The sequence below is a fragment of the Haemaphysalis longicornis genome, unplaced genomic scaffold, assembly GCF_048455015.1.
Source record: "Haemaphysalis longicornis isolate Haplotype H1 unplaced genomic scaffold, Haemaphysalis longicornis Haplotype H1 scaffold_4, whole genome shotgun sequence".
Taxonomy (NCBI): Eukaryota; Metazoa; Arthropoda; class Arachnida; order Ixodida; family Ixodidae; genus Haemaphysalis; species Haemaphysalis longicornis.
The window spans coordinates 202,098,595-202,114,473 of record NW_027526361.1 but is presented as its reverse complement, the minus strand read 5'-3'; positions in this window follow the sequence as shown (position 1 = coordinate 202,114,473).

The window sequence follows — 15,879 nt, the reverse complement described above, 5'->3', positions numbered from 1 at the left end:
AGCTCCGTTTTTTACAAGCACAAATAACAACAGATATATCACGGAAAACTGTTAAGGTGCGCACTTGATCTCTTGGCAAGAAACTGCAGTCCTCCACCTTGTCTTACAAGCAGAAATAGTAATAAAGCAGATGACACGTGCAGAAAGGAAGGCCGGTACCTCACATTGTCCCATTCGCCGAGCGATCATCTTTTCTACTTGTTCTGCAGTTTTGTCTCTTTCAGATCTGCTTTTTTTCGAAGGTGCACTCGTACTGACTGCCCAACTCGCTACATTACTTCTACTGCTACTCGTTCCGGAGGGGAGTATGATTTGATTTGATTGTGGGGTTTAAAGCGCCGACCCAGCACAGGTGATGAGGCGCGCCGTAGTGGAGGGCTTCGGATTAATTTTGACCACCTGGGGATCTTTAACGTGCGCAGAAATTTCGTACACACGGGCGTTTTTGCTTTTCGCCTCCATCAGAAAAGTTGCCGCCTCGGTCGGAAATCGAACCCGCGACCTCGCGCTCAGCAGCGCCTTATCCACTGAGCCACCGCGGCGGGTCAGAGGGGAGTACTGCTGTGGACGAATTAACGAGCGTCTACCCAAAAAAGTTCTCCTCATGCTCCGCGCGTCAAATTTCCCTTTCATTTTGTAACAGCATAATCTGTTATAAGATTACGCAATGTAGCCCACAGAACAATGACCGGGGGTCAGGCGGTACGATGACATACTGATTGTACTGCACGCATCCAGTATAGCTTTCACAAAAGGAATTGCAGTGTCAGAGCAATGATGCAGTGACTGAGCGTTAACTAAAGCTTACTTTTAACAAAAGTGTGGCTAACACATTCGATAGGGTGACAGCTAACAAATTATTCAGGTGACCAAATGATCTAATTCATTGGTAGTATTAGTTAAAAATATAAAAAAAATGTGCGCCATTGGTATTAAGCGCTGGTATTTGACACGCCAGTACGCAGACCTAAAATTAACGTTTCAAGGTTAGCGTGATGGGCGATTCCATAGCGACGATTGCGAGTTGAACAAAAAATGAAAGGGCAGAAAATATATATCACCGTCAAATCTCTTGGCGGCGGCTTTATGAATAGTCGCTAGGACAACATAAACTCTGGACGAGAAAGTAGGTGGTAAATCGTCACCACTTCATCTGTTTTTCTAATATCTCGTGATTATTTAAAGATTGCTTTGCAATTGCGCCACTGCCCTCGGGGAAAAGCAGCATTTTGAATTTTCGTTTGTGTTTTGATTTTACTGTCGCTTTAAACTACTAAATGTTTTTTTTTCTATATTCAGTGACAATTCAACTCATCGAACCGGTTCGCGAACCGGTTCAAGCTCCAGAACCGGTGCCGCGAACCGGTTCGGCACGTGATTTTGTCGAACCGGAGCTGAACCGGAACGAAATTATTTCACCCGAACCAGAACCGTAACCGAACCGGTATTTTTTTCGGTTCGACACCCTGCCCTTAATAAGCGAAGCGACTTGATGATGCTTTGATATTGCACCTTTCATCCATCCCACGGTTGCGGGTGAAAGGGGAAACGTAGGGGAGTTGAAAGGCGACGTGCTTCTTGGGTTGGCTACTTTTGCGAACAGTTCGCTCGTATGATGCACACATTTTATGAAAACCCACTGGTCTTCTTCAACAGGTTGGGAGGCGGTCAGGGGTGTGGAATAAGCAGCAGAAGCGCGTGCAAATGCTTCGCCACATCCTACCGACGTCAACTGTTGTCTCCTGACTTGCAGCCATGTCTACACATAGGAAAATAGAGTTAAAGGGGATCTCCTAGTAGTAGGTGCAGAAACACGGCCGACGTTGCGCCATGCCAACGAAGTGGATGAACATATATCTGAAGAGAGCTGCTTGGACAGAGACCGCTCGACGACGGATGCCGTGCTCACTCCTAGTAAGTAAACTGCGGACATTAATGGGGAATCAAGTACATTCAGCTGGTAAGGCTTAAGCGTCATTGAATAACCTGTCGAGAAAATTACCTGTGTTTTGAATGCGTCGTGCACTTAGGCTTTTCAAAGCGAAAGTTATCAATGCCGCGTTGAGCCAGAAAAACCGGCTTCAGAGCCCGCAACCAAAAAACTCCTTCTTGAGAGGCTTTCCGTTGCAAGAGGCGTTTAATATCATGAGGCGTTCACGGAGCGACCTTGAGCGTGAAAAGAAACCATTCTCGGCGTGTTCCACAGCTAAAGTAAATAGAAAAGGTGGACCTTTGGCATGACTGGAGCCTTTGTGCGGCAGTTTGAACGTGCCATGTTTTTCTTGCGCGACTGGAGCCTTTCTGCGTCATTTCGACCGCGCCATTTTTTTCTTGCGCGGCCGCATTTTCGCTTACTACTTACCGCTTACCAACTTAACTAGCGTTCCTAACTAAAAGAATGCTGGCGCTGCCGGTTATAGACACACATTTTCTCTGATATGTACCTGCAGTTTTTCCTGCGCTAGACAATGGGGAGATGTATGACAAGCACCAGCCATTCATGAGGTTCGAACGGTTATGACTATTTAACCCGCGTGGTTTTCGAAGCCTTCGCAGCCTTCGCGTGAGTCCCTGACAATGGTACAAGAATCTCTACTTTGTCGGGTTATAATAAATTCTCTTTACCCCCCCCCCCCCCCCTACTTGGGTTCGTTATCTTGCTGAGCCTCCTGATTCCCGCAGTCGCATCGGCCGTTAGCGAGCTACGACGACAAGGCGAGTCCATAAAGTGCTCTGCACTTAAAAATTGCTGTACATAACTGTGTACTGCCAGGCATTTTTCTTCCTTCACTGCACATCTCACGCCAGGTGGTACTTGCCGATCGAACATGTCATTTTCTAGTATAACCGCTGAATACAATGCCCACACGCATTCAAAGCATTCCGTTAAAAATAGGTCACATTGCCTAGAAATCTCTTCCTATTCTGGGTGACGCACGGGCACACGCCCGTCGCACTCACGCATTTTGAACTTTATACAATGACCAACATGCCGCAAGTGTAGTGGACGTCTTTCTGTGCTGCCTATTTTAAATGAATGTTTGGAGATGACATTTTCCTGGACTGTTTACCTTCAGATTTCGGTTACATGCGTCAGCCTTTTTAGCCAACCAACTTATGTTTTCACGGAACCGTCTTCTTTAATAACCCTGGTTTTTTACGTCGCACATCTTACCGCGCATCACCTTAGACCCCCTCGAGAATGGAGTGGTTCTGAGGCTTTTCTGTGTGGACCGGAAGCCCCACTACTCTTTCCGGCGCAACGGCTCATGCTTTTTTTTATTTTTATCGTTATTTTATGCAATGTCACCTTTCATACGCAGTGATCTTGAAGTTTTAGATCAAAGGCCCCATACACGAACAGACTAGGAAATGTTAGCCATTCCCCAAGCACATCCTCAACATTTTTGTTAGGGTTTAAGTCATAGCACGACCAAACAATAATCTTTGCTGCTCTTTGGCTACCGGTGCCCTTTTACCAATAAAATACATATGCTTCCACTACTCACTCTGAAATGCCCATCTCGTCTTCTTTATTTATTGCCAGTGCCTGTGGGTACTTATCTCTCTCACCACTGAGATTTCGATCAGTTAGGACAGACGAAATGAAGGAAAGAACGGGAAAACAGCCCGGTAAACACAGACCCGCCAATCAATAAAAACTCCGCCAAATGAAGCGCCTTAGGAAGAAACGAAGTGTTAATTAGTCCAGTTTACGGGCTTCCTGTATCAACTTTATTCCCAAAAGCTCGGACAGAAGTCTCAGCTTAAGCCGAACGATCAACATTCATTACACGAAGCGCCAATTCAAGAAGAAGCGGTCGTCTCATCTGTGAATCCGTTTTCTGCTTACAAATTTTCTTCTACGCACACTTTACTATCAAACCCTCGCTGCGCGCATCTCCGCCGATGTCGTCGTTTGAACCAGCCAGAGGTTTGTTTTCGTCATTTTTAAGGTTGCCGTTTGGAGGTCCCTTTGCGACCGAGCGCCGGTGGCCACTACTCCGAAGCCACAGAAAGCTATTTTCAAGTTACATTGGCTAGATAGAACATCAAATGAAGGCGCAGTAGGCTAACGAGACTTTGTCACACGCCATCGCGGTTTTAGTGAAATCATTAGATCCGGCAAGAGAAGTTTTGAGAACTATTTTATACCACTTACCCAGTCGAAAATGTCAACAGGAATACTACAGAAACCCAACAAGAATTCCTGTCGTACGACAAAATTTTTTGTAGTGACGACAGAAGTTCTGTCGTTACGACAAAGCCGTCTGTTGTTACGACACACATTTCTGTCGTAACGACAGAGTCAATTTTCTCGACGACAAAAATTCCTGTAGTCACAACAGAACTCCCTGTCGTCACGACAGCCATCATGCTGTTGTGACATAGCGAGCTGTCGTGACGTCTGTCGTTACTACAGAACCACGACAAAAACGCTGTAGTGACATAGCCGGCTGTCGCGACAACAGAATCTTGTAGTCACTACAGCGGCATCATGCTGTCGTGACGTCTGTCGTTACTACAGAACCACGACAAAAACGCTGTAGTAACATAGCCGGCTGTCGCGACGACAGAATCTTGTAGTCACTACAGCGGCATCATGCTGTCGTGACGTCTGTCGTTACTACAGAACCGTACCACGACAAAAATGCTGTAGTGACATAGCCGGCTGTCGCGACGAGAGAACCCTATATCCGTTTGCCATGACAAAATATGTCACGCTACTTACAAAAGACAGCAGTGGCAAATGTTAACAAGACAATTCTATCGCGAGGACAGCTGTTTTTTTATTTAATTCCTGCGGTGAAAAAAAAGGGGGACATAATTATTTTGCTAATGTACTGTTTCTAAAACAAACCTTTATTTCAATGTGAGGAGGGTGTTGCGCGTGCGGTACTCTGGGGGGACCTCTGCGGCCATTAACTCTCGCGCGCCTGCGCATCCCTGTCGCGTCGGAAAGAATTGGCAGGCCCCCAGAAGCAAGTGATTTAGACCACTGGGTGTCCGGTCGCTAATAGGAACACGTGTGCGCTCCGGCGGAATCGGGGGGACAACCCGCTGGCTTCAGAGGAGACCGAAGGATCGGCCCGGCCGCGGCCGCGGCGGTGCCCGCGACTGGAGACCTCCGGAGGAGAGGGAAACGAACGGGAGAGTCGTCTTTGGGCAACGGTAGAGAACGGCTGTCCGAACGCTGGCTCTATAGTTCGACGGGCGCGATCGCGGCGGCCTTGACCAATGGGGTCCCGGAATAGGGACTGCACCTGTGCGGAGGGCCGCAGGCCCTAGCTCTCTTTTCTTCTTAACAAAAATAAAGTTTCACTCCTGCTCCTCCTCCGGACGACGAAAGGCCTGGGGCTCCTCCTTCGTTAGGATCCCCTTCATCGTCACCGGTCCGCAGTCTGGCCTACCTAGGTCGCAACAATTATAAAATGCGTCTCTAATGCCCGCAGGCCCAGATTATTTACTTTCATGGGCCCGAGAGCATTACAGAAAGGAGTGGGGTTTAACAAAAAAAAAAGAACTAAAAATGTGCGAACAATACATTTAAAGCACTTCTTGGTGGGTTATGACCTTGAAGTTATTTACGTCCGTAATTTGGAGGCGATGGCAGCGGGAAGGTGGTTCCAGTCTCTGCTTGTTCGTGGAATGAGAGTCATGTTAAAGATTAGTTCGACTAGACGGCACTCTAGCTGTAAAACATTATTTAAGCGGGACAAAATATAGGAGGGGTGTGTGAAAAGCTGTTCTTTTAAAATGGGGTTGTGATGAAAGATTTTGTGAAAGATTGAATGCCGTGAACGCTTAATTACGGCAATAACAGGTCAGGCAATTTTAGTGACTTCTTCATTGCCGTTACGCTAGAATGGCGAAAGTAGTTACAGAATAGCTGGTAGTTGACGGAACATATCAAGACTAAAATGCTTTTTGAAACTCGGAATTTGTTTGAAAATGAATCATGATGACAGTAAGGAGAATTAATAACTTCCAAGAAATGAAACGTATGCATTCACGAAAAGCTGGTAGTCAATTTTTTCCTCAGCTTTGTTTACATAAATTATCTTTATACACAGCATATGTTGGTCTCCATTTGAGAACTTTCTCATAAAGTTCTCGAATGGAGAATAAAGTTCTCCAGACACCACTGGGATAAAGTTCTCTCGACAACGCAGCTTCCATTAGCTAGGCACAACAATATCAATGCAGCATTTTATAGCCTTAGGCAGTAAGAGTTAGCATCATGCCAACACTCAATAAGTTTAGACGCTGTGTTTGTAGGCCTTGCTTTCAGCAAGTACTGGTTGAGAACGGCTGAATGTCAGCGCAAGTTTGTGCAGGTCGCTACTTTGAAAAGGTGTGTAAGGGGAGAAATCGGGTTTAACCAGATTCTTCGGAAACATCTTCGGTGTGTAAAAATTGGGTAAGATCAGGCTTTACCTGAAAACGAACCCTATAGTTTACACTATGTGCATTTACACTCCATTCCGTCACTTGGACTGAATTGACCTGGTGTTGTGCATTAAAAGCTAAATGTGTTGTATTTACGCTACTCTTCCCAATGAACATAACATTCACACCATCTTCAATTACTGATGGCCACCAGGCTCTTGCAAGTGAATATTACTCCATTATTCGGACTTCAGCTCGACTATCACAACTGAAGTACACATCGCGGAAACAGCATACGCATGCACATTCTTATTGAGTGCTGGCATCAGGAGCGCAACTCTGCAAAAGCACTAACAACATGACTTTGCTAGGAGGAGGAATCAACTTTTACTGAGCCCAAGAAATCGGTGGTGCGCGCTGGCTCCAGACGGGGTGGTTCCCTGGTTACGGGACCCATATGTTCCCAGCAGCTCCTGGCCCCTGTCTGTCAGTGCGAGCTGAGTCGGCAGGGCGGGGCTGGTCAACAAGGTCTCCCATCGCTCAAGGGGTTGGGGATTGGGGGTGTTGTGGGGAAGGGAAGGAGGGGGGGTCTTGATTTCTGTACACTCTGCCAAGATGTGCGGCAGGGTGCCCCTAGTGCTACCTTTGTATTCCCTTGCTTGAAGTTCTGACATTAGTGTCGTGTGAATAGTCACAAATTGATACAAAAAATGATGTAATCATTTATTCTCATTGATGAGAGATTTTTCACAGTGACGAGGTAGTTTGCAGAGCCAAATAAATGCATACAGACGAACACCAAGCTTAATCTTAAAGCAGAAGCAAGCACCGCACCTTGCTTTCAGTCTTCATAAAAATTTATTAGCAAGAAACTGTGTAATGTCCAGCATTAGTCGTCATCCAATCTCGACACTGAAAATCGCACTGTCAAAAAAAAAGTATTTCAACTTGAAGTTAGATCCAAGGCAACTGCGAGATGCCGTAGTTATAAATTCAAACGGTACACATGGTTACAACAGTAAGCCTTATTTACAAACTATTTCACACTGTAAAGAACACTTAAGACCGAGGTCTCAAACACGCGGCCTGCAGACCTTTCGATTGCGGCTTGGGGGACTCACGAGTGCCTTCGTTCATTTTTTTTTCAGATCGAATGCGTGAGTGCATGCCTTGTTCGTACATAGCCAAGGAATCCTGACGCCAAATTTTATTCAAAAATGACCCAGCAAATTTTCAATATGTGCGACAGGACTTATTTCTTTCAAATGGCAGCGTTAGCTGACATTTTGTTATTCCCCGAACTCCTTTCAACCTTCTCCGCTGTCCCGGCCCTTGCGGGACAAATTTTCAGAACTGTGGCCCGTTCACTGATGTGAGTTTGAGACCCCTGACTTAAGACCTGAACACAATGCTTGAGATTATGAACCCAAACAAGTAATTAGGTAAGACACAAATGTTTTGTGTCATGCTGTATGATATACAAAGTACATCTGTCCACCTGAGCAAAACGACATGAAATAGTGAACACATTCCCAGTTGCACATTTTAACTGTTAAAAAATCCAGACATCTATAACAAGTACACTCAACCCCATATGAATTGATAGGGCAACAGGTAAAAAAAATATATCACACAAAAAATAACAAAGCACAAGAAGATAGTTGGACATTAAGGTTGTGGCTTGAAATGTTTCCATATAAAAGCATGAAAAAAAATGTACAGAAAGCAATTGACAAGGTAAAGAAACAGACAACAGCAGCTTCACAAACAAACTAAAAAAATGACATCAAATACTCACAAGAGCAAGCATGGCTAGAATATAAATTCATCACTCCATGCAGAAACACAAGCAAAAAGTTTGGAAACTGTGAATACAATGCAAGTGCCGTATGACATACAATACATCTGTTCACCTGAGCAAAAATAAAAATAAAACAGCAGCGTGACAAACTACATAACAAATACTAAAACAAAGGCATCGCATACTGAAATCAAGAGCAAGCATGGCTACAATGAAACTCACCACTCAAAGTAGCATTTGAAAACTGTAAATAACATGTACGCATGAAAAAAGCACTCCAGAATCCACCAATATCTGTCAAAAAGATAATTTCATTGATCCAAGTAGACCTTCTTCGAGTCTACAATAAAATCTAAAACAGCAAGATTCCTGACCTAACGGCGGAAACCTTTCAACTTTTCCCTAAAGGTACTGACACAGTGTGGTTGCCTGTTTTGGGGAAGCTCATCCATGCCAGTGACAGAGGTGCAGTAGCCATGAAAATAGTGGCACACAGCTATGTGTGGTTACCTGCCATAGACCGAGAAATTAAGGTCACTTCAGATGAATATATTGAGTGCCAAGGGTCTCAGAGACCTGAGCTTCTTTGCCCTCATGGGAACACCCACTGTGCCCTTGGCAGATGCTACATTTCGATTGCTGGACCAGTCAAGGGTTGAACGTTCTTGGTCGTCATAGACGCATACACGGAATGCTTAGAAATGCAGCGAGTTTAAAATGCTGCTTTGGCAATGGCAATCATGGAGCTTTATCTACTGTTCACTAGTTTTGACATTACAGAGAAGCTGATGACAGACAATACTGCATTCATTTCTGCTGAAATTCCCACATTTTGTTTGGGAAATGGAATCCAGATAGTCACAAGTGCTGCATACCACCTGGCAACTAATGGCCACGTGAAGTGTGACGTATGTGATCTTAAACTGGTGCCACTGAGAAAACAAGGTACAGACATACCCTTCACTTGGCCAGATTCCTTTTCAAACTCCACTTGACCATTTGTCCATCTACAGAGAAAAGCCTAGCCCAGCTGATATTTGGTCGTGAATTCGGGACAAAACTACAGCTGCTAGTGCTGTCTATAGCTCCAGCCACCATCCAAAATTATCAGACACTTAAAAAAAGTCGCAGCTACAACAGAAATTTTTTGCTACAAACTATGGAAAAGGGCTTTGATTGATTCCTTTCACACTCCTTGAGAGAGAAGGCCTTCGTTCCTGGATAGTCCAGACGTCTACTGGACAGGTTCACAAACACCTAAATCGTTTATGCGTAAGAGTACCTGGACAAACAATCTTCTAAAGCAATGCCTCTATCTTTGAGCACAGGAGGATACGTTATGAATTATTTTGCTCTCGCACTACAAGCAGATAACCTCTGGTTGGCTTAGTCGATACAGTGACTTCCTTAGACAGGCAATGGTTTCGGCTTCGCGTACCATACCAGGACAAATCTTTCTTCAGCAGCACAGTTTTAGAGAAACTTAAATGTGAACAGTTCAAATTTGAAACAAAGAAGATACGTAAACGACATAGGAGCTGTTTCTTAGTGGTGATATAGCAGTGGCAGGTAGGATGTAAAATTTTCCTCCATCACATTTCAATTTGGCACGGACAGGTGTTTCTAACCCTTTGTGGTCTATTGCCGGAAAAACGCAAAATAGACACGGACAAAGAAAGGGGACAACAGGACGAGCGCTCGTCCTGTTGTCCCTTTTCTTTGTCCGTGTCTATTTTGCGCTTTCAGTTTCCAATATGCATCACCAACAGGCCCAAACCATGACCCTATTGCCGGGCTCTGCCTGAGAAAGCAAAACCACCGTAGTGGTCCACCGTCGGGCTATTTTCAACATGAATGTTCAAGTTTAAAGTTCACATTTTTTTGTAACTGCAATGCTCCCTCATTCTTTGCATACATGATGCGCCATGTCTCGTGGGACAAAGTGCACTTTGTTAAAGTTTTTTTTACACAAGGGTGCAGCCCAATGTTCAGCATGGGCTTTCTGGATTCCAGAGCGCTTTCAAATGTGCAGTGTTTGCTGATAAGCATGGCTGCTTCCTCATCGTGTGCGCTCTACAGTGGTGCTCTTAGTGAAAGTGATGCGACTTCAGTGAGGAAGAGAATTGCGCGCCTCCATCAGTTCGTGATGACAGTGATTCGACAGAAGTGAATGACGACAGAAGTTAGTGACGAAGACCATAACTGTAGTGGAGACAGCACCACGTGGATAATTACTCTTTGCGCTGCTCATTTTGTCGAAAGACAATGAAATGGTGGTGAAAGCTTCTTTTCTGGCATCTAGAGGTTACCTAGTCAATAGTGTTATTTAGAGGTGCACACAGCTGCAGAATCCTAACGAAAAAGAGCAGGGAAACCTGCAGTACTGCCGCAACCTTATCCACCAGCTGGTGGGTGGGCTTGAGTCAAAAAGCTGGGCCCGTCTGCACATATGGAGTGCGAGTAAAGGCTAGATGGTACAAGCCATTTCATCTACAAGCTTCCAGGCCAAAGCAACAAAAACTGTGCCGTTCGTAGCAACCGCAAAACAAAAGTCAGTTAAAACCATGGCCTGCACCCAGGAGAATGCTTCAAGCAGTTTTACACACTGCTCAAATGATGGTAAAAAAAGTTGCAAACAGAATGCAAAAGAAAAAATAAATATCCTGCGAGTTTTTCTTGCTCTTTGCATTTTTATTTGTGGTGCCAGAAACTGGCGAAATAGCTGCAGACCGGAATGGCCAGAAATTGGATAAAAGAACCATACAGAAAGGCTTAAATTGTTTGTAATGAACTGGCAGACTTGCTGCAATTATGCCGGCTCATAAGCATGATGAGGTTTGGTGATTCTTGATTTCTCAGTCTACTTTATAGTTGTTTGGTATGTCACAAACATAGGATTGATGCTCCAGATTGACAAAAACACACTGAGCAGAAACATCCTCAGGAGAGTAGAGGCAGATGTTCCTACCTGGAGGCGGAAGTTTGCATTTCTGTATGTATGTAACGTTCCTAAACTCCGATTGTGAAGTCACTAATTCTTGGCAGACAAGAATGATCTTCTGGCAATTTGAGTAAAATGAAGAAATGTCAGTAACCATGCAGTACAACCCATCATTCATTCTGACACATGTAGAGCAAGTCCTTGTAACCCGGCTGTAGCGCGTGCTGTGAATCTCAGTGCCGTTAACTTCTAAGCGAGCATAGTGCGCCAAGGAGGGCACTTGGCCATACCAAGCAGCGAAGAGCTGCACTGCGGCTTGCTCTAAAGACACAGACTTTAGCGGGGCTCCCAGAAGACGCACACTTCCAGTTTCTCAAACACTGTGGGAGCCGATAATTCTATCCCTCAAATCGGCAAGACGTAAAGGAAGCTCCACAAACTTAGAAGCTGTCTTTAACCATGACTTTATTAACACCCTTTCAGCAATTTGAAATGGGACACCTTGTGCAGCTGAAACCAGTTTAACAAGCATTCCATTTCCATTTTCAAATGGAAACGTGGACGTCCCCCACAATGGCCCGAGCATTTCAACACTTTTTGTGAGGTGTGCAAGCTGGTGCACATTGAAGGTGGCAACACTGTCATCATAAACTGTACGCACTCTACTAAAAAATAAGGACAAAAGCTGATCAGCTGTTTGAAGGTCAGCATCAGTAACAGTGGCCTGAAGAAGAAGAAAAAGTGCTTGACACAGCAATGCAAAATGATTAATGGCGCTTTCATCGAGTATACCGCTCAGGCAACGGAGTGAGTAATAGAGGAGCCAATAAAGCCACTCAGTGGCTTTCCAGTTCTTCCTCTCTTTGACTGGACGAGGGAGACGACAAAATGAATTCGGAGGTTTTATCTGCTTCATGCGCATCTCCACTTCTTTTAGATGCTTCTTAACTTTATATTTTTTGACAGCGTCCCAAATATCTGTAAGTTGCTGTGTCACACCCTCAAGAACACAATGCATGTAATCTGGTGGCAGGCACCAAACAAGGTTGAACCCTTTCAGAAGGATGAGTGGTGATGGACCTTTAAGACCGCGAACCATCTCATTGCTGCCGTGGGCGTCATACATGTCCTTCAGGACATTCCTGTGAGTGCGTGGTGCTGCCGGACTCCCTCCAGTCTTGTACCGCACCGTTCCTGGGTTATAAACATTGTATTAATACACACGCCAATGTGTCCATCCACTGCCATTTATTTCAAGCTGCATGAGCAAGTCCAACTAAGAGCAGTAATTGCATTTAATGTAAAATTCAGCATCACATTTGCTCAAATTACAGACAATTGTTGTGGTACCTACCACTGCAGCAACAACAGTATTACTCCCTGCTTCGACAAAACCAACAATGAGTGGTATTTCAGCTACGTGTCAATTTCCCTTAACGCACTTACCACAAGCACCCAATCTGCAGCTCAAACAGACTGCAGTGTACTACAGAACTGGCTAGTCGACAAAGAACAAGCGAAATATGTGTGCCATTAATAGCCCAAGTATGCTATGGTAGAAGTTTGCTTACGTATTAAAAGATGCTGGTAACATCGTATTTCCTTTAATATAAAGTTGGTTACATTCCCAATAAAAGTGTCTATTTTGTTTGTGCAAGTAAAAACAACAAAATACAAATGGCAAAACTTGCACACTGCCTGCCAAACAGCCACTAACGGTGCAAAGAGGGCAGGTGAATAGCACAAGCCTAAGCATTCCACAAGAAAATTTTGAAATTTGCGTTTTTAGCGATGTGTGAAGTACTGGCACGAGCCTTCTCATGAACAAAGACGGCGAGCACCCAAAGGAGTGTGATAAGCAGAGGAAACAATTTGGGGGTGTGCTTAACACCCGGAAAAGGCTAGCAGATGACAGCCACCACAGCTAGTGCTGTGGCCACACATTTGCCGTGTTTGCTGTGCCACTCCGTCATAGGGTGGCTGATCAATTGCAAGGTCAACACTCCCATGATATTGACAAACAATTGGGTGGTGAACATCGTTACCTCGCGAAGCAAGCTGTGAATTAAACAGTAGGCTGTATTCACAAATGCCTTGAAGGGCACCACATGTGCGGCCCTGCTACATCTGGCTGCTCAATACTGCAAAGCATATAACAAAACCTGCACGGTCCGCGTGTATTTTTTGGTATTTCTTCTGTATATAGTTCCCTTCCCAAACTCACCATCTACAGGGGCTCCCTCCTGCAGGCACCATGGGCAGCTGAAATAGCCTCCGTGATGGTTCATGTTGAGAAGGCTGGCTCTTGCTGGAGAGTCGACACAGCAGCAGGTGATATAAACACTCGCCTTCACACACTCGTCTCCACAATGCCAAGTTATAGGTCCCATATTGTTCAGCGCCGTTACGAATGCCTTCACAAACAGGTGGGCAGGGGGGTGAGTCTTGGCAAACCACAGCGCTCCGACAATCACGTTCTGAAAGCGCACGTTAAACGGCAACTCGTTGACCATCAGCTGTATGGGCCATACACTTGCCTTGCTGCTGCTGAACAATGGAGAACCGTCGGTGTTCAAAGTTAACGTCAGGTCGCTCCATGCAGCGCCGACGTTCTTCCTGATGCTCTTGTGCAGCCGCCCGTCGCAAATGTCGCCGTACTCGCCGTGAAGGACGCTAGCTCCTCTTCTTAGGCGTTCGTATAAAAGTTCAGCGGACGCGGAAACAACATCGTAAATTTGCTTCCCAATGTCCAAAATAAGAAAAAAACATCCCTTTGAGATCAGACTGCTCACTGACTTCCGGCCAGAGTCTTCGCAACTTGCACAGGAGAAGCCGTGTGCCCTGTCTTTTTGGTCCCTGGCGCCCAAATAACTAAAGCATGTCTCGCAGAAGAAGTGGGCACTCAGGGAATCCTTATGGCGCTGCCACATCTTCCGAAAAAGAAACTTGCTTCTTGGAACGACTTCTGCACCGCAGAGCGTGTTGATGAGCTTCAACAAGCCATCCACCTGCGTCCAAGTTAAGCCAGCGAACACGACGTACGTCAATACCAACAATGTGGCCTGCGCCTTGTTGATGGCTGAATTTGGAAGCACTTCATGGGCACACTTCTCAAAAAAGTGCTTAATGTCTTCGTCGCCACAATCAAAAGGTGTCGAGTCGTCAGCAGAATCTGTGCAGTCAAAGAAGTCGTCCACATGTTCGGAGTCGCTGACCCCTTCGCTGTCGTAGTCATCCGTGTCGCTGTTCGCCAATCGAACCTTCATCTGGCTCCTCCACGAGATCACTGTGAGGCAAGTCCTGACCTTCTTCACTTTCATCGGACGACAGCTGGGCGCCACTTCCACACTGTTCGACACTCCGTGGTTCGACACGATCAAGTTCGCGAGAGCGTTTCGCACGCTGATAACGCAACGTTGCCTCCGGAACATCTCTCGCTTCTCCGGGCTCGAGGTATCGGCGATACCGCTTTCCGGCCGGTGTACTCATTGTAACACCTTAATTACCCAAACAAAACAGCGCAATAGCACTAAACCGCAAAAACAAGGGTGGGGATACAGAAACTCGCCTGTAACCTGTACAGTGAACTAGACCACAAATCAGGGAGGATTTACTAGACCCTGCCAGGCCCCGGCATTACATGGGTCACGCGATAGTTTTGCTTGTCACCGCTGCTAATGTGGCGGGCTCAGCGGGCTATACAACACTAAAAATATACTTTCAACAAAATTACTGATACCATTTTATCAATAAAAAGGATGGTACTTTTCAATAAAAAGACGCAAAAAACAGTTAATCTACAGGATGCTGTTTTGCTGATAGAAAATGACGTAAGATTACACGATTTGAAGAACTGTGCAAAACTTGGAAGGTGGTATCAGTAGGCAATACAATGTAAAATTTTAATCACAAAACTCGTCAACAATTACTAATATTTGTTTATATTAAAACAAAAATTACCCAGTTTTGAAGTATTTTTGCGGCGCTTCAACATCTGTAGCGGGCCGACTGAATCCACAGCCGTAGCCCACTCTAGAGGCAGCGTTCATGGCAGCGTTGCGCAGCCGTTTCTTTCATTGTATTGCATGAGCATCGTAGTGTTAAAAATGTATGTTCTCGTGCAATACCTTCTGTAAAGGAAAAGAGAAGTAGTAGAACACAAAGACGTGCGCGGATTTTTTCCTCAGGATGTCGATGATTACAAAAGGGACACTTTATATGAAGTGTTTTGGTCCGGGGACAGCGAGACGCGGGATGGCAATTACGAAGCGACCATCATTCATATGACCGGTAAGTGTACTTACCCATAAATTGTGCGTAATATTATCTGATCTGAGCGTGCTTTAACGTTTTAAAACCCGACACTAATCGCAGAAAGTAAGGAAGAAATGAGTTCGTGGCAGCGAAGTCGTCGCAAGACGCCGACGAGGCCTGCTACCTCGGAGATCGCACCGATTCCGAAAAAAAAGGTTCGTAAAAAAGCTTGCACAATTTTCACCTTTAAACAGTATAGTGCTGGTTAGTGCAGTGCACAGGCCCGGGCCGGCCCGAAAGCCCGGTACGGCCCGCCGGCCGGGTAGCACGCATTTTGTCGGGCCGTGCCGGTCCGATCCGGCTCGGGCAGTTCCTGATGCCCGGCTATCCTGTGCCGCAAATTCTAAATTGTTGGCAAGAGAAGGTATTTTTGTTGATATTTCAGGTAAAGTGAAAACAAAAAAAGAAAGTGCTAATTCACTACGGCGCCGTT